We start from the raw sequence: 20069 nt of genomic DNA on the forward strand, positions 1-20069 counted from the left end.
CACCCTATAAAAATAGCACAAATTTTTTTTGGGGGGGGGACTTATTTGCAGATGTGCATAGGATTTCAGCATTAATTTAAAGAGAAATTATATTCTCAAATGTGTTCCTGCAATCCTTTTGATGTAGGGCTACTGATGGCTCTGCTCTGCTTCCACAGCTGGAAACCCCAGGAGGGGCGAGTGCTGCTCTAGTGCTCGAATCCTGCTTGCTGGTTTGCCACTGACATCTGGTTGGCCACTGTGGCTACAGGATTCTCGTCTAGATGGGCCATTGGCCGGACCTAGCAGGCTCTTCTTGCGTTCTTAAAATGTACGTTGAGGAGCAAGGAGAGAAGGTCACAAAGCAGGCTGGTGGGAATGGGGGAAGGCCGCCTTTGCTCCACGAGAGAAGACTAAAATTGTGGCCAGGTGGTTGAATTTACCAAACCACAGACAAAAATTGCATGGCAGTATTGATTTCTGCTTAATGCTGTATTTTAAGACACAGACACTTTAGAACCATTTTGTAAGTTGTGGTTATACCTCCGAAAGCACAAAAGAATTCGTTTGGTGTGCCCTTCCAAGTAGGTATCTAAATGCCTCTTAAACCAGAACTTCTGTAAATGAATCATACTGTCTGATTGAGCAGGATTGTTCCAAATGGCTTTCTGGTTTGTTTCCTGTTTTCCATCTAAACTTATGAAAGAAGCAATATAGTGTGACTGGCCAAAGCTTCTTTTCTGTTGCCCATTGTGTTCTGCTGTAGATCCTGAGTGATGTTTAAAGGGTGCATATAGCTGTATAACCTTCCTGGAGGGAGAATTTTCTCTCCACAAAACAAGCCTCCAACAGATTTGTAGTAGTCCGCCTCACCCCCCCCCCCCCGATGATGAATTGCAAGGTTTAGAATTTGTTTAACCAGAGGTAAAGTTTTTACTGAATTTGAGCGGAGAATGTTCACAATAACAACTGCTTGGGCCCTCTTACACTTCTTTTTCAAAAAAAGATGCTGTGTGACATTTGTGGTGAAAGGGGCAGTAAAAATAAGAACATAGCCAACTGTTGAACTTAGTAGAAAATTGTCACCAAACCTACACTGTAACGAGCTAAGGTGTTTTGTGAAGCCCATGGCAGTGATTGGCTGAGTTGCCTGCCTGTCACATGGGGACTCTGCAGGGTGGAGCCTCTGCCTGCTACTGCCTCCTTTAATCTTCACGGTTGCTGGTTGCTGTCAGCTAAGCTGCTCTGATCCTTGGTAGCGGATCTTCTGCCGTTCCCCATCTTAATTGTGGTTAAGTCAACCAGGGTTCTGCCTGCTTAGTCAGGTTAAGGTTGCCCTTAACCATGGTTAGTGTAATTGCTGATGCTAGAGCTGTGCAGCGGCGGAGCAGGCCTCCATGCCGTCTGGGGTGGGGGCGGGGTGCACGCAGCAACCTCACATGAGGCTGGGGTCAAAGGGCACACGGTTGTTGTGTCCCCACATAATAATAATAATAATAAATTTTATTTATATCCCACCCTCCCCAGCCGAAGCCGGGCTCAGGGCGGCTAACAACAATAAAACAATACAAAAGTACAACACAAACAACACTCTAAAATCATTCATTATAAAATTAATTAAATTCAAGCCACTGGCCACCATTGGGCCAGAGCTCCGCAAAGATTGCCGAGGGAGGGAGTCAGGCTGTGCCCTGACCAAAGGCCTGGCGGAACAGCTCTGTCTTGCAGGCCCTGCGGAAAGATGTCAAGTCCCGCAGGGCCCTAGTCTCTTGTGACAGAGTGTTCCACCAGGTCGGAGCCACAGCCGAAAAAGCCCTGGCTCTAGTTGAGGCCAGCCTAACTTCTCTGTGGCCTGGGACCTTCAAGATGCTTTTATTTGAAGACCGTAAGTTTCTCTGTGGGGCATACCAGGAGAGGCGGTCCCGTAGGTACGAGGGTCCTAGGCCGTATAGGGCTTTAAAGGTTAAAACCAGCACCTTAAACCTGATCCTGTACTCCACCGGGAGCCAGTGCAGTTGATATAGCACCGGATGAATGTGATCTCGCAGCGAAGACCCCGTAAGGAGTCTCGCTGCAGCATTCTGCACCCGCTGGAGTTTCTGGGTCAGTCTTAAGGGCAGCCCCACGTAGAGCGAGTTACAATAATCCGGTCTGGAGGTGACCGTCGCGTGGATCACAGTGGCTAGGTCAGGGCGAGAGAGGTAAGGAGCCAACTGCTTAGCTTGGTGGAGATGGAAAAATGCCGCCTTTGTTATAGCTGCAATCTGCGCCTCCATGGAAAGGGAGGTGTCCCCAAGCAGCCTTGCAAGGCTCGGATCCGGGGAGTGTGACGTGAGAAGGGTACGGCAGACTCACACCCCTTGATCCTAGTCTCACCAGCTAAGGTGAGGCTGGGATTGAATGGTGCATGGCTCCCGCGCCCCTCCCCCCTCCCAGTAGCCTTGCAAGGTTCGGATCTGAGGAGGGCAGCACAAGGACACAACAACCACGCCCCCTCTCATGCCACCCTCCCTGAGTGGTCTTGCAAAGCAGTACAGGATTGCTTAGAGAGGGCAGGAGGAGCAATGTGCCCGGGGCAATCACCCTGGCAGTCCCCCCTCCCACTATGCCCCCAATGCTGTGTTAAGGGGGGGCGGGGAGGATTTTGCTCTGGGGTTGGGGTACCCCATGGTCCATTCCTGAGCACTCTAAACTGCTGTGAGGTTAGGCTCTTCCAGTATGTCTGCACAAGATATTTATCTTTGCTGTTGCAACAGTGGCTGCAGGTTCTGCAACTTTTGGAATAATACTGCAATAGCTCTCGTTAGGCTTCCTATTCTAGTGGTGTCTTTTCTAAGAGAAGGTCTTCCTTTGTGATTTCAATTGACGTGTTTGATCTAAATCGGATTTCCCCATCCTGGTGCCCTCAGGGTGCTTTAGATCAGAGCCTGCTGGTGGGGCCTAATGAGAGTTGCTTCAGAGGGCATCCAGTTGGGGAAGGCTGATTTGTTTGATGCCATGGATACAGTAGGAATTCTCAGGTGGCTGGAACCTCCATCTTGGGCTAAAAATATACTTTGCGTATTGATAAGCTTTTTTCTCTTGCTGGAAATTTTGTTTCCATAGAAAATTCCTAGACTTCCTTTAGATGTTATTATGTAGCTGGTTTGAGTTACCTCTTCCTGTACAAGGTCAACATTTTTTAACTGTGGACTGATGATGGACTTAGGACACCTTTTGACACAAGCTGCACTGAGAAAATTTCTGTGTGTACTCTGGAGTCCATGAAGGTTTTTTTAAATGACTTCCGCTTTCCCAAATGGGAGTTATGCAGAAGTCAGAAAGTTGTGAATGAGCACCATGAATCATACAAAAAAGAGTTTTGTTAGCTGGTAATGGCTCAGGGTCCCCACTCCAATCACAACAAAAAATGTGAGTCTACTTTAGTTATTTGAAGTGGAGGCAGACTGATAACACTTATATACAAACAAAATATATACAGTGGTACCTCGGTTTACGAACTTAATCTGTTCCAGAAGTCTGTTCTAAAACCAAAGCCGTTCTTAAACCGAGGTGCGCTTTCCCTAATGAGGCCTTCCGCAGCCAGTGCCCTTCCACCGTTTGGCTTCCGTTTGTAGACCGAGGTAAAGTTCACTAACCGGGACACTACTTCCGGTTTTGCGGAGTTCATATACTGAATAGTTCGTAAACAGGGCTGTTCTTAAACCGAGGTACCACTTCACAGAGTAAGCTCTGAAACCAGGGGTTCCGCACAGTGCTTTTTTCTGGAAGATGGTGGGGGAACTCACCAAGAAGTTTCTTTGTTTCCTGCGTTCCCAGTCACAGTGCCATATCCCCCTCCCCTGGCAGTGGCTAAATGTAACGCAGGCGGACAAAGATCTGAATTAGAAATGGCCACAATTTTATTGATTACAGATATAGGTAGGCATTTGTGTATATCAGTTCCAGCCCCCACAAACAATTTATTTATTTAATGTAAGAAAAAAGGTAAGGGAGCTCAATTCCCCTCAGTTCCTGCTCAAAGAAACTCCTGGTTCTGCAGATTTTCCTTGTGGTTTTGGAACAACGAATCCTCCTTTGTTATGTTACAGGGGCAGTAGGTACCAACTGGCTAGTTCCAATGACACTACTCCATGGATTTGCTTCTAATCTCTGAAATGGGAGATGAATATGAATGTGCATAAATGACTTCACTTAAAAACAAACAAACAGCTCAGATAGTGCACCTGATACATGAAGTGAAAGGCAAGACTGAGGACCATTACACTCACAGATCCGATGTTTCAGTGTGTGAATGTATGCACCCCCATTGCAAAGCTGGGTTCATGCTGCAGCTGGATCTGTCTGTTCAAGAATAGCACATGTGTTTTCAGCTATAATGACATAACCAGTTATAGTTGCTTGTATGTACTGATGAACCCCATGTAGTGATGATGCATGTAAAATCTTAAACGGGGTGGGTTTTTGATGGTAGGGTTCCTGGCGTTTGTAGACATCCAATTAGAACTGGATCCAGGCCATTCTGCAGTCTGGGAACTTCCGCATTGGTTCGTTTCACACACACGGCTAAGAAACGGGTGTGTTTCTCTGTTTGGGGTTGGCACTGTTGGGCAGTTGCTGATGGCCCAAGCAACTCTGGATGATCTATCAATTTTGGTGATATGCTTTTTTTTTTTAATCCACAGGAAAATCTGCCAGCATTTCTCTTAATGCACACATTTTTGTATGCAGTTTTGACTAATGTGCATATTTTTCAATGTTAAGCATTTGTGTATACAGTATAGCATGTGGAATTATGAATACATTTTTTTACCTTTAAGAGCGCTATATTTCTAGAACGTAAAAAAGCTAGGATTTCCTAAACTTCATTGCTTTGCCTTAACATGTCTTGTAGTCCATCACTTTTTCATATTTTACTGTTATCACATGGGAGAACCCTTGTCCAGTCTGTTTCTGGCTCACTGTCCTACTTGCCTCTGAAACTTCTTTTACGTTTCCACTGTGGCACAGCAGAAGAGGCAAACAGCATTTCAGGTTAAATTCTAAGCTTGGCACTAAAAAGCAGACTTTTCTCTCTTCAGGGTGCAGTAGAAACTTTGAAGAACACTTTGGTTCCTCAGCATATACAGGCACCCACAGTACTGCTATTTTAAATGCTTGCTTAAAACACATTATTTGACCCAGGTTTTCCATGAGGGATGATCCAACTATGTTGATACATTAATCTGGCCTACTGGTTTGCAGTGCACTTTGCAACTGTTTTATGAATGTGATTTCATTGTTGATTTCATGTTGTCCTCTGCCATATGATGTTTTTGCTTAATGTTGGCAGCAAACTCCCCCCCTCACATTAATATATGAATGGTTTCTTTTGTTTTTATGAAGATATTGCTTGGGGGGGGGCACCTGTAAATGCAGTGTTTAAGAACCAGTGCAATAAAGTATACCAAATGTGGAATAGCTTAATCACTTCATAAAGCTAATGCCATTTTGCTTTGCTCTTAAGCTAATAATTTACATGAGGTAATAAAACTGCAGGTATAGATTTCAGGGGAGCAAGACCCAAGTACAATTAAGGGGCTGATAATAGGTCTCTTTTGTATGATTACATCTTTGCCCAAATTGATGTTCTTTAGAACATCTAGTTTACAAATATGCTAGTCTTCAGTGAACATTAAATGCAACCCTGTTATTAACAGGGAAACACAAACTTGTTTGAAACATGTGTCTTCTGTTCTGAATTAGTCCCTGACATATCCTCCCCTACTATTATAGTACAGGAGGTGGAAGAGAACCTTAAGTGCCTTGACCCATTTAACCTTAATTGCTTTGTTTTTAATAGAGGATTACTAACTAAAAGAACCAAATTATTGCTTGAATTAGGCTGTTCTAATCTTAATTAAAAGCTTTCCTTTATAATCGGAAACGACCTACAATTTTTTTTAGAAAAAACAAACAACCAGTAAGCCTTTCTTAAATGGGTTGTTTGAAAGCTCAAATACCTTTTAGATAATAATTTAGTCTCCATACAGCTACTCATTACCATAGATGTATTCCAGTTAATTAAAATTTTAAAAAGCCTTCTCTATGTGGTTTTGTCCTGCTTTTCAATTACTTGTTTATTTAGAGGGGCTGTGAGCAACAGATTCTCAAAATGGTTTGTAGTTCGGGTACTTACAGGTTCCTCAATCAGCACAGGAAGCATTCAGCTCTCTGCTTGCTTTTTTAAAAATTGTCCAAGATTATTTGATTATTTACAAATAAAATTAAATTGAAAATGAATGTGAATCTTGTGAATTCACAAGATTACCATAGAAGCTTTTAGCAAGAGAGCCTTGCCTCAGCCCCAAATTCCAGGTTTTTAGAAAAGCAGACAAGATGTTTTTGTTTTCACAAGCTTTTCGATAGCCTGCAGATAATTTCTTTCATGTTTTGAATGAAAATATTGCCTCTCGGTTAGTTATTGATTTGGTAATATTTTGGGCTTGTTTTGTGTGAATCTGGTTTCCAGGGAACGTATTAGAATCTCTTAGCTATGGTCAACCCTCTAAGGCAGGGCCAGTATTAACATCATGATATTTCAGATGTGAAGTGTCTTGAGTTCGAAAGGAATGAGATAGTTGTCTTAGGTCATCTCAGGCCATCTAGGGCAGTAGTTCCAAAACTCCACACTACCACCCCCCCGGACCATTTGAAAACTGCTGAGGGTCTTTGTGGACCACTTAAATTATTTTTCTGCCTGTAGCAAGTGTAAATGCAGTGTGCGAGATGCTGCATGATTTTTTATCGTATTATTGCTGCTTCTTTTATTTCTTATATTTTTAGTGTATTATGATTCGAATTCTATAGAATTATAATGCAATAAATCACAATCCGTAAGAAATAAAAGAAGCAATTAAAATGCAATTAAAAATCAAAATGAATACAGGCAGCAACTGTTTTAGGCGCACCCAGTATGTGTGTGACTGCACACATGGGCATCATGCACAACCCAGAAGTGACCTGATAATGTCACAAACGTCACACATGGGGCAGGGTGGGGCAGGGGTGGAATGCGGTGTTTGCTGGTTTTTTTCAATGGTGTTGCAAATATACACAATTTCACTTAAATGCACGGTGCCTTGGAACTTAACCCCCATGTAAATCAGGAGTTGCCTGTATGTAATGCGATGGATTGTTGCATCTCTCATCTTCAACCACAAATCTACAGCCATGCTGAGGACCACTTGAACGAAGCTTGGTGACCAGTGGTGGCCCATGGACCACAGTTTGAGAACCCCTGACCTAGGGAATTCATGCCAAGGCTTAGCCTTCACAGCTTAGCCACTTACAATACATTCCCTTAAAATGTTAGTTATTTAAGAGACTAGGCTCAGTGTGTCTGCACTGGCTCGAGGGAACATAGAATGCAAGCAAAAATCTCAACTTTGTGCAGTGATCTCAGTGATCTTTACTGTGTTCTTTTGGGCTTAATGCTGCATAAAAGTATGTATGGATTATGTCAGTATATTTTTGTGAGGGAGAAAGTTTTGGTCTTTAAAAACACTGACATATTTGAAATAAGCATGTAATGATCTGTTAAAGTTAGCATTTATGAAATCAGAAGTTGCATCCTAGCTTTGTTTCCTGCATAATTGTGACCTTTAGAAGAACTAAATTTTCAGTCCTATACACATTTACCTGGCAGCAAGCCCTGTCGCACTCAGTGGAACTTACTTTTGAGTAGACAAGCATAATAATATGCTATAAGCGATCAAGGCTGAGATAACACAATGGAAAATTTAGTGCTTGATGTTAGAGGCCTAAAAGACTCGTGGGACATAACTGGAGAATTGTTGTCCTCTTCCATTTGTAATTTTGCACCAGAACTGGCATGCACCTGTGCTTTTTGAATATAATCCTGCAGCCCCCAAAGAGAGAAAGAATAAATGCATGATGGATAGATTAAAAGAGAGCAGGAAGAAGAAGAGAGAGGGGGTGGGTGCTTATGTGTCTTTAGGGTGTGTGTGTGTGTGTGTGTGTGTGTGTGTGTGTGTGTGTAACGAAGTATAGATAATTTTAACCCAAGCATGCATTTGGGCAGGACTTTTTTTCAGCTGGAACTCACCAGAAATCAGTTCTGGCACCTCTCAAGTGGGCACCATTGCCATTCTAAGAGAACAAGGGAGGTGTTTATGGTGAATTCCGGCACTTCTTTTTCTATAAAAATAGCACTGCATTTGGGGACCCATTTGATAATCATTTACCATATATTTGCATGGTGGTGCTCCTGTTGCAACCCAGCTTGGATCAGGTCCAGACCCACCAGCTGAAGACCACTGCTGTATCCAGATGGCAAAGATTCATAGACTCATAGAATTGGAGAGTTGTAAGGGACCACAAGAGTCATCTAGCCCAACCCCCAGCAGTGCAGGAATCTTTTTGCTGAACTTGGGGTTTGAACCCACAACCCTGAGATTAAGAGTCTCACACTTTATTGACTTGGGTCCCAGCTGAACCCACTTTAGGTAAAGGTAAAGGGACCCCTCCAGTCACGAACGACTCTGGGGTTGTGCGCTTATCTCTCTCTATAGACCGAGGGAGCCGGCGTTTGTTCGCAGACAGCTTCCGGGTCATGTGGCCAGCATGACTAAGCCGCTTCTGGCGAACCAGAGCAGCGCACAGAAATGCCATTCACCTTCCCGCTGGAGTCGTACCTATTAATCTACTTGCACTTTGACATGCTTTTGAACTGCTAGGTTGGCAGAAGCAGGGACCGAGCAACGGGAGCTCAGCCCGTCGCGGGGATTTGAACCACCGCCCTTTTGATCGGCAAGCCCAAAGGCTCAGTGGTTTAGACCACAGTGTCACCCACGTCCCACTTTAATGTGTTACAAATTGCAGCTATTTAGTAACAACTATAAGCATTTATGTGTATTTATTTTTAAAGGAAACTGGTACAGTCTCTCTGAGAAGGCAGAGCAGAACATGCTTATTCCCGAATAAAGAAATACTGAGCACTTCACATAGGAAAAAGCTTTCAGCCATTACAGCTGGATAATGGGAGCTCAGGCACAATGTGCTTTGTTCTGTTGGTTTATTTCATTTTATTTCATTTATTTTGTGAGAATGTAGTATGCCATTTCCTAGCGCTCAAAGTAGCTTACATCAGAGATAAACTTTAAACATATTAAAATCAGAGTTATTAGCAACAATAGAAACTAAGATAACAGCGTTCATACAATTCAAAAGTTACCTAACAAAATTCCTAAGTGGTCAATCCAGAAGCAGCTGAAAAAGACTGATCTTGCAGGCAATTCTGAAACCAAATAAGGAAGAAGTGCAACTTGGTCCTTGTTGTGAGAGTACAGAGTGGCACCATTATTCAAGTGTCCCTCTTTTCATCTGTGAAATGCTGGAATTGAGGAAGTCCTTAAAAAACCCTCTGGCTTAGAGAGCTCAATAGAGGCGATGCAACTGCATTAGAATATTAAGTGTTAATTGCAAAAACAATTGTGTATAATGCTCTACAAGAGTATGGTTTGTTTTTATTTTATTTTAGGATTTTGTAGGGCATGTGGTGCATAAAGGCCTTCCCTTGCAAGAGAATATGAGATAGCTTTGCTCTAACTCTGATAATGGGAATACTGGCTAAGAAGAACAGCAGTAGTTTAATCCCCTCTGAAGCAGCAGTGCAAACAGTATAGAGACAAAGTACTTAGCTGCACAAGTTAATGACAGTGTAAACTACTGTTGTTTGGGAAGTCAAATGCAAATGAACACGGAGGTACAAAGAACATTGCAGAGTAAGGAAGGAAAGCTGTAGCTAGGAATAAAGTACTGTACAGTTATTGGTGAATGTTCATTTCCCTTTTGCAGCTCCTTTGTTAAATTCTACCTTACAGGGATGCAGGGAGAGAAGAATGTTTTGGTGCAACTACTAGCCCATCCCTTCAAGTCTATTACACTTTCAGGTTTTCTGTTGAATGAACATGAACATCAAAGCAGAGCTTTTTTGTTAGAAACACTGAAGCATGAAGCGCTGTTTGGAATTTAAGGTTACTTCAGTTTTTGTTGTAAGAAAATAAGTGTGTAAATCAGTATGGTTGAAGTAATCAGAAGTTATCTCCCTATATATGTGGTTAGGGTACCAATCAGTAGCAGGACAGAGTAGCAGTTTTATTTAGTTATTATAAAAAAACTCTTAAAACTGCTTTGTGTTTAAAGTTCTCTGAGTGGTAAATAAAAATATTACTTGTATATGGTTGTTGTTTTGTTTATAAGATTCATACTCATGTCTGGTTAAAGAAGATGTATACTATATTTGTTGTATAAGATTGTCAATAAAGTAATAAAAAAAAGAGGAAAGCTAGCGTTGTATGTCACTGTTCCCAAGTCCCGGGATCTTTACCCATAGAGGCACCCAGTACATTCTCCTGGAACCAACTGCAGCTGTTGCTGAGAAATGATTTCTGATCCAATGAATGTGCCTTCGCATTAAAATCTTCAGATGGGGCACTGCTCTGGTTGTCTTCTCTGTTGCAAGTTGGGGCCAAATTAAACATGATATAATTAAACATGATATAATTTAACATACAGGTTGTTTTTTTCCAAGGGCACACATAGCATCAGATAGAATGGCTGATAATTGTTTTCTGCAAAGGAAAGGCCAGTTCTAGATGAAGGGGAAGGAACAGTTTAATCCACCCCTTAACTGGAAATGCACATTTTATTTCATGTCTAGTTTCACCCTCAGATTGGCATTTGCTGAGAAGAGGAGAGCCTTCTTTGCTTTGGCACCTGACTTGTGGACTCCTCTTCCTCAGCAGCTGTTAATCTCTAATTTCTTCCTGCTTATTCCACCAGGGTTTGGGCCTGTAATGTGGTTTGATTTTTTGGTGTTGTAAACTATGATTCTATATATATTGACTTTTAAATAATTGGTGCTCTTTGTTTTAAAATATTATACAGTAATGATTTTATGTTACTTTATTGTTGGAAGCCAGGGGGTTGCCAAAATGGGGCTGTGGGCGCATGTGTGCCCACAGAAACTTTTCCAGGGGCACACAGGGTCCCCTTTCCTTCCTCTGCTAGTGTTTGGCTTGAGAACTACATCCTATTGTAGCCAATGTAATAGGTTTCAGTGTGTCCTGGTGTGTGTGGCACCCACAACAGCTCCTCCATTTGCAATTCATGTGCCTATTGGCCCCCCAAAGTTGGTGGCCTCTGTTGTAAACCATCTCAAGGGCTTCTGCAGTTAGAGACTGAGTTGATCTCCATGTTAGGTTAAAGGATTACCCACATTGTCCTTGATTGTACCGGCTTGCTTTCTCTAACCTAAGTAACCTAAGTTGTTGTTGTTGTTGTTGTTGTTGTTGTTGTTGTTGTTGTTGTTGTTGTTGAGTGTTTGCCATTAATTCCTGTGGGGAAAATTTAAGTGTTGCTCTTGAAGTAAGATACCATCTGCCATCCATTACTGATGCTGAATGGTCCAGCCCTCTTTTCCCAGCCCTTGGGATCTCCCTCAAAAATCATCTTTGCTTATCAACAGAGTTGGGCATCTTGTTTGATTTTTTTGTTGTATAAATTTATACCCTGTGTTTCAGGAAAATTTCTGACATTTAATATTGGGGAGTTGGGCTTGGAAATTGTTTTCCTTTAGGCATACGGAAGCTGGAGTAGTTCTTTTATCTATTTTTCTATTCTTTTAGTTATTTTTCCTTTGTTCTTTTTTCTCTTTCTCTTTTTTATATAATTTTGTTTTGTGAGGGTTATGAGTATTGTATTCTATTTAATATTTTCTTTCTCTTTATTATTCTTCCTTTTTGATATATTGCTTTTTATTATCTTTTTATAAATGTGTTTGGATTTTAGTGCTCAACATGTTAAAAACCTTCACTAGAATTGTTCTTTAAAAAGAAATTGTTTTCCTTTCTTTTTTTACTCTTCTGCTGTTGATTTTAATTATCTATATATGTTTGTTCTTAACTGTTTTTATGCATAATTTTTATATCTCTTGTGTAAATTGTTTTATTACAATTGTTTTATTACAGTTGTTTTATTACAAGTGGAATAAAAATTTGGTCAGTTAATTAATTAAATATCTTGCCAGTCACACATGTGGGAAGAATGTGGAGAGAAAGCAGGAAAAGCAACAAAGATTCTGTGGCACCTTAAAAACTATGAAATTAATGGTCCCATAAGCTACCATGGCTTATCTGCTTCCTTCGTTTTGAAAAATTCATATGCCACTTAGTCATGAATCTCTCTAAGGAATTTATGCAATAAAATTAGCAAAACTGTTAAAATAATTGTGCATATGATAATCATAAAAGGAAAAAAATAAAATCAGTAAAATAATTTTTTTTAAAAAAGGTTTATTTGAGGCTGGCTGCAATGAAGCATGGGAAGGGAACCTGCCCTCATCAGATGCCTTGGTCTTCTCAGCCGGAAGCTGTGTTTGTAAACACAAACTCACACAAGGAAAGAACCGGCCAAAGGGCCTTGAAATGCACAGCTTGTCTTGTATTAGATAACCTTGCAGAACTACAGAATAATAATAATAATAATAATAATAATAATAATAATAATAATAATCACAAAAACGAGTTCACAAAAGGTTAGTATGCAAAGCAAAACAGTCCTTATTTAGAAATGTGCCTGGCCTTTTGACAGGGTCATATTTACCTCCTGGGACATTTATGCCTCCTTTTCTAACACAACCTCTGCAAGAAGTAAATGGCTTTACTGTCCACTTCACAAGAAGGCCTAGCATGTTGGGGCTTTTAGAGACCCCTCCTGTTCTGATGCAAACTGGATTAAATTGTAGTACAGCATACGGCACAGCAATGTCTTCTTTTATTTGACCTCGGACACAGTGTAACTTTTGTGTCAGTTCAGATGCCCCAACATAGCTTGCTATACCAGCCTTCTCCAGTGGATCCTTCAGGAAGTTTCCAAAAACAAGTCCCAACCATTTTGGGTGCCATGAGATTCTTATAGGCCAGGCATGTCCAACAGTTCAATCGCGATCTACCGGTCAATCGCGGGGGTGTCTTTGATCAATCGCGGTATCAAGTTAGTGATCACCTTTGTGCTCCATTACTGTACCCTCCCCTAAAGAAAGCTCAGCAACTCCTGGCAATGACAATGGGTAGATTACAGCCAGTCTTTTCATACTTGGGAGTTGGACGTCCCTGTTTTATGCTTTGCCTCTCTGTCTGGACCATCGATGGAGCTCCCCAAATACAGTGGTACCTCGGGTTAAGTACTTAATTCGTTCCGGAGGTCTGTTCTTAACCTGAAACTGTTCTTAACCTGAAGCACCACTTTAGCTAATGGGGCCTCCCGCTGCCGCCACGCCGCTGGAGCATGATTTCTGTTCTTATCCTGAAGCAAAGTTCTTAATCTGAAACACTATTTCTGGGTTAGCGGAGTCTGTAACCTGAAGCGTATGTAGCCCGAGGTACCACTGTACATCCTTCTGCCACCCAAAGAACAGTTTGCAATATTCTGAGCAGGGACCATTTGCAAGTGATGGCAACATGGTATCGCGGCGCTGCCATGTTAATTGGCAGGATCTTCTTCTTCTTCTTCTTCTTCTTCTTCTTCTTCTTCTTCTTCTTCTTCTTCCTCCTTTTATCAAAGCAATTCAAGCCCTGGGAAGCACTTGTGCCTTTTCCGCTCGCCCTAATGAAGGCCAGGTTTCCCTTCTCCGACTCTCCCATTTCCATTGCTCACCCTTGACCTTGTCTATAGAAACAGTCCTTAGGCCTTTAAAATTTTTACAGTTTCCTCAGGCACTAGCATCTTGAAAGCATCATGACAACTGGAAGGCAATAAAAAGAAAGAGGCATGTGGCGGGTCTCTAATTGATTTCTTTATAATAATAAAAAAAATCATGTCAGTTGCAAGGCCACAGCGTTTAGAGGCAAAATGCATTCATCTTAACAAAGGCCATGTTTGATATATAGGCCTCTTTCTTGAGCACTGGAAGGAAAGGGAAGCACTGGGTTCGTGCACAGGTTTCTTTGTTTCATGGAAAATCAAATTAACCTTGATATCAAGCAAGTACCTTGTTTATGTCTGAAGGGGGAGGGAATCTCGCATTTAGTACATCAATAAATAAGAGGAAATGATAAACTCTATTTGTCAAGTTGAGAGTGACTGCTTAGCCTGCCAGAATATACTGACTGCTACAGAGGTTCAGGAAATTTGGATATACACAAGGTTGCCTGTTTTTTGTTGCCTGTATTTTGTTCATCTTTGTAGTTAAGGAAAAATCTGCTTAAAATCCTCAGTAAGGTAATTGACATGAGAGGCAGTAGAGTCTCTTCTGTAAGAAAATTAAGTTCTGGTCACCCCATTGCAAAAAAGGATGATTATAGATCTGGGGAAAGTACAAAAACTGCTCAACTCCATAATCCACAGTTGGACAATACCATTAATTGTTTTTGAGGTCTCTAGGACTCTTAACTGGGAAGATGTTACCCAGAGTAGGAAGTGAGGCAGGGGACAGCAAACTTTTTGAGCAGGGGGCCAGTCCACTGTCCCTCAAACCTTGTGGGGGGGGGATGAACAAATTCCTATGCCCCACAAATAACCCAGAGATGCATTTTAAATAAAAGCACACATTCTACTCATGTAAAAACACACTGATTCCCGGACCGTCCGTAGGCCGGATTGAGAAGGCGATTGGGCCGCATCCTGCCCCCAGGCCTTAGTTTGCCTACCCATGAGGTGAGGGGATGTGGGAAGGTACAAAAAATAGGCAGACTGCAACCTGAGCAAGTCTTTCCCAGGTTTCAGAGGCAACAAGTTAGACACCTAGGATTGCTGGATAAAGAAGCAATGGCTGCTCCAGAAAGTGAGGAGGAATTAAAGAACCTTTTAATGAGGGTGAAAGAGGAGAGCGCAAAATATGGTCTGAAGCTCAACATCAAAAAAACGAAGATCATGGCCGCTGGTCCCATCACCTCCTGGCAAATAGAAGGGGAAGAAATGGAGGCAGTGAGAGATTTTACTTTCTTGGGCTCCCATGATCACTGCAGATGGTGACAGCAGCCACGAAATTAAAAGACGCCTGCTTCTTGGGAGAAGGGCAATGACAGGCCTAGATAGCATCTTGAGAAGTAGAGACGTCACCTTGACAACAAAGGTCCGTATAGTTAAAGCCATGGTTTTCCCAGTAGTGATGTATGGAAGTGAGAGCTGGACCATAAAGAAGGCTGATCGCCAAATAATTGATGCTTTTGAATTATGGTGCTGGAGGAGACTCTTGAGAGTCCCATGGACTGCAAGAAGATCAAACGCATCCATTCTTAAGGAAATTAGCCCTGAGTGCTCACTGGAAGGACAGATCGTGAAGCTGAGGCTCCAATACCTTGGCCACCTCATGAGAAGAGAAGACTGCCTGGAAAAGACCCTGATGTTGGGAAAGATTGAGGGCACAAGAAGAAGGGGACGGCAGAGGATGAGATGGTTGGACAGTGTTCTCGAAGCTACAAACATGAGTCTGACCAAACTGCGGGAGGCAGTGGAAGACAGGAGTGCCTGGCGTGCTCTGGTCCATGGGGTCACGAAGAGTCGGACACGACTAAACGACTAAACAACAACAACAAAAGAGAGCAGAAGTAGAGAGAAATGGCAGTCTTTAATTTGGCCAAACCATTCTTTAATGCCACAAATGATCATGCAATTCAAATATCTTTTGATGTTTGGATTCCCCTCATCCTGGGGGGGTGGGGAAAGACAATTTAGGCTGCAATTCACAAGGTATGGTGGGATTTGATGATCATTATTGGCTGTTCTAACTCTTGACTGTCCCTGACCTTCCCGTCCTCAGGTCCTCTAGCACTCAGGACAAGGAGAACAGATTGGTTTCTTACTTTGTGTATTGTTAGAGAAGGCCAGCAGGAAATGTTCCAAGTACCTGTAATGTTTTTCCAACTTTGCTTGTATCACACAATGCAAATGCAAACACCATAATGCTCAAGCATCCCTGTGTTCTGATTTTTTTTCTGAAATGTGGACATCAGACCTCAGTGATATTGATTTATGCTTGCAGAATTACTAAAAGTTGGCAAATGGAGAGGAGTCTTCTGTTATACGGCTTTGGCGCTAATACTTTTTCCCAAATAGTGTTCTTATAAATAGGGGTTTTTAATGGTTTAATCATTTGATTAATTAACCAAAGGTTTGGCAGATAGATGGGAGCCTGGCTTGATCAGTGAGTGCAAATTTGAGGGCTCATTTGTTTTCTCACCAACCCCACTATCATTGTTTATTTTTTAGAATAAACACAGAAAACTCAAATTGTTAGTTGATTCTGCAAATATTCTTCCTTTACACCATAAATTAATTCCATCAGCAACAATGAAGAACAGATTGTCCCCACCTGTAGATTTTAATAGACCTTAAAAAAAGGAAAACAAATCAGGATGAGAGCTTATGCATTGTTTGTAAATTGAGGCTCTTGAGTTCTTTCATCATTCCATTGTTAAATGTCAGTAATTTTCATTTAACTCTGAAGCCAGAGAAAGTTAACTTAAATAAAACCTTTCCAAATAAATAGATCTCGTCTAGTGGCTTGATCTAAATACCGTTATGTGAAAGTCCTTTCTTCTATGTTCTCTCTCTCTCTCTTTTTTTTAAAGAATATTTATTAGATTTTCCAACTTTTTAAACAAACAAACAAAAACAGAGCAAACAAAAACATTATAAAAGACATAAAATTCATAAACCATACTTTTAAATAACAAATTTCTCAGACCTCCTCATACTTCTCCTCCTTGTATCCCAATTAAGGTTATTTGTTCAGCAAATCCTTCATTTAAAGCATTACAGCTTATAACATTACCTTATTTTTCAAACCCTTTTCCCCCCATCTATGTTCCTTTATATCATTACAGCTAGAAACCACTCAATTTCAATCCGACACCATTTAACTTTCCTTAATTTTACAGTATTTCTGTAAATAGTCCTTAAATTTTTTCCAGTCTTCTTCAGCCGACTCTTCTCCCTGGTCACGGATTCTGCTCGTCAATTCTGCCAGTCCCATACAGTCAATCAGTTTCATCTGCCATTCTTCCAGAGTGGGTAGTTCTTGCGTCTTCCCTTTCTTCTATGTTCTCAGGGACAGCAGCATTTGCTGAATGGTTTATCATTTTTGCGCCCCAATACTGTGGCTCCCCCAAACAATACAGCTCTGTTATATTGTTTCTGGAATATTACTGTAACATCTGCTTGTTAAATGATGAATTATTACGTACTTCCAGTATCTCAAAAGATATGGATAGTCTTTTGACTGTACTGATGGTCTCATTGTACATATTGCTATTTAAATTTAATCTATTAATCATTGAATTAGTTTAAGCATTTGACTCGGTTAAAATCTACCACACTGACAATAAAGGAGTTCACTAACTGCTTGCAACATTCTCAGCAACTGCTGCATAATACATATATAAAACAATGGAAAGTTGACCATTTGCAGAGTTTCTTCCCATTCTGAAATACACATGAACTGTGAGCAGGTAGAGGAAAGTCACACTTAATGCAGTTACCCACTTCACAACTAAATGTGAATGAACCACTTCCAAGCCAGGTGTATTGCTTTGCATTTAGACAGGTTTTATTTCTGAAACATCTAGTGCTGAGAACATTGCAGTCAGTTAATGCACTCTTTTATTGTCAGAGGAGAGCCACCATATGCTAGTTAACCTTCAAATACTTTGAAAACATTTTAATTGTACATTTAATTGCTTACATGGTTCTGAGAATCGTTGTATTGTAACAGCATAAAATATGAGCTGCAAAGTGTTTGTTTAAATCTCAAATATAAATGCATTGATTTATATTTTGTTTGCTTTTAATACACATATTTACCAATATATACAGTCGTGCTTGGATGAAGCGTTCCTCCTTCTGTCTCACACAAGGCAGAATGCCTCTTAGAAGAATATATTTATTTTGACTCATGCATGCGTTATCTTTAAGGCAGAAAAATGTGCTTTCTCCCCTCAGAATCATTTTTTATTCATGTTATGTATGCATAACAAATCAATCAGTTAAAATGATTTATCAACTAAAATTTATGGGACAGAATGATAGCCCTAATTATTATTGTTTTAAAGAAAACACACAACATTCTGATGTGTTGTGAGATAAGCATTACAAAATATGGATTATGAAATGCCACATGTTGATAGAACATTTCCAAATCTTTAAGCAACCTTGCTTTATTTCCTCTCCAATACTTCTTCACCGATAGATCATGTAGTTCAAGTTGTGTTCTTTCAACATTATACAGGCATATCTATTCCCTTCAGATGTCTGAATAAATATTTCCATGTAGGCAACTACTGACATATCAGCAATGAAAACATTACATTTTGAGCCATTTTAGTATCCAAACTGTGCTGTATATGATTTCCCCAAGTGCTACGTTTTGCAATTGGATAGCTGATTTAGATGAAAAGATGTTTAAGATTTATGCAGGCAGACAGCTTCCTGATGGCTGTATTTCTACAGAGGTTCAAGAACATAAATTATTGAAAGTCAATTGCAATTTATGCTTCCCAAATTAGTTCCAGATCCAATTGTAAAAAGGCATACTATGAAAGAAAAACATATATTCTGTCCAAATACAGCTCAGGTTTGAAGGTCTGTCATCAGGCAAGCTCAGATACAATTCTTAGGGTAGGGGTGTCTAGACTGTTGTTTAAAGTTATTGTTCTTTATTCTTACGTATGACTCAATTGTAACCATAAAGTGTCCTTAACGTGCATAAAGTTCAAAAACACATGAATTTATACTTCTCCAGCCCATATCTCTAAGCAGCATGTAATAATGGAAAGACATGTTATAATGGCTATATCTTGGTAGGTTCCATCTTGTTTCCCACCTTACCCACCTAATTCCTTTTAGGAGTTCCAGCTTCTACAGTCAACATCTTCAGGGTTTTTTGTTTGGGAATTATTTGCACAGTAATTTTTAAAAGAACATTCTTACTTAACAATGAAAATACAACTCCCCCCCGCTCCGTTTATTAAAGGTAAAGGACCCCTGACAGTTAAATCAAGTCACGAACGACTCTGGGATTGTGGTGCTCATCTCGCTTTAGTGGCCGAGGGCGTTTGTCTGCTCTGCAGACAGTTTTTCCAGGTCATGTGGCCAGCATGACTCAACCGCTTCTGGCGAAACCAGAGCAACGCATGGAAACGCCATTTACCTTCCCGCCGGAGCGGTACCTATTTATCTACTTGCACTTTGTTGTGCTTTTGAACTGCTAGGTTGGGAGGAGCAGGGACCGAGCTGCTCACCTCGTCACGGGGATTCAAACCGCCAACCTTCCGATCAACAAGCCCAAGAGGCTCAGTGGTTTAGACCACAGCACCACCCGCGTGCCGCTCTGTTTATTGCGACTCTGCATCTTTCCTCTTGCTGCCCTTTGTGCTTAAAACTTCTACCCAAAGTACCTATGTGATGCTATTCCTTCGGAACCTTACTCAAAACCTGACTTTTCCACGAAGCCTGTATCAAAACATAATATATCCTCTTCCTAATGAGTAAGGAAGCCAGGCTGGGCAACCCAAGTGGAATTGTGGAACCACAACTGCATACAAAGCCCTGCTACTTGCCTGTTGGTTTTGCTGCATTGGCTCCATGCTGGCACACCTATGGTGTCCACATTCGGCTCTTCTCTAGGGAATGGGAATGGGCCGGCTTACAACCCCAGCAGATCTGTGGCCAGCTTTGCTCCGCCCCTGGCAGTAGCATTTGCTGTGCTTCCGCAGCAGACCGTTAAGGTGGCAGAGGCCTACAGACAGGAATGTCCACTGAATCCTAACCCACTTGACCATCAAGGGTCATTGAGTTAGCATGGCAGCTTCTCTGTGTGTATTTATTTATTTATTTATTTATTTATTTCCCACTTGCGTCTCCTTTCCCTTTGTTTTGTCATCTACTTACTGACATTTAGTTAAGGTCAGGCATCTTTCTTTATGTTTGGTTACTCTGTAAAGTCCCATGTTACTTGGCAGGTTCTAGAGAAAGAAAATAAAAACATTGGCTGCTTGACTTCTGCAGATAAATAGCTAAACACACACACA

The 20069-nt window shown here is 41.2% G+C and overlaps 1 protein-coding gene across 5 annotated transcripts in view; it reads left to right on the forward strand.

The window, feature by feature from the left end:
* The window catches only part of SCUBE1 (signal peptide, CUB domain and EGF like domain containing 1), a 182795-nt gene that overhangs the window by 11608 nt on the left and 151118 nt on the right, over window positions 1–20069 (forward strand). The window lies entirely within an intron of this gene.

The sequence above is a fragment of the Podarcis raffonei genome, chromosome 5 (assembly GCF_027172205.1).
Source record: "Podarcis raffonei isolate rPodRaf1 chromosome 5, rPodRaf1.pri, whole genome shotgun sequence".
Classification (NCBI taxonomy): Eukaryota; Metazoa; Chordata; class Lepidosauria; order Squamata; family Lacertidae; genus Podarcis; species Podarcis raffonei.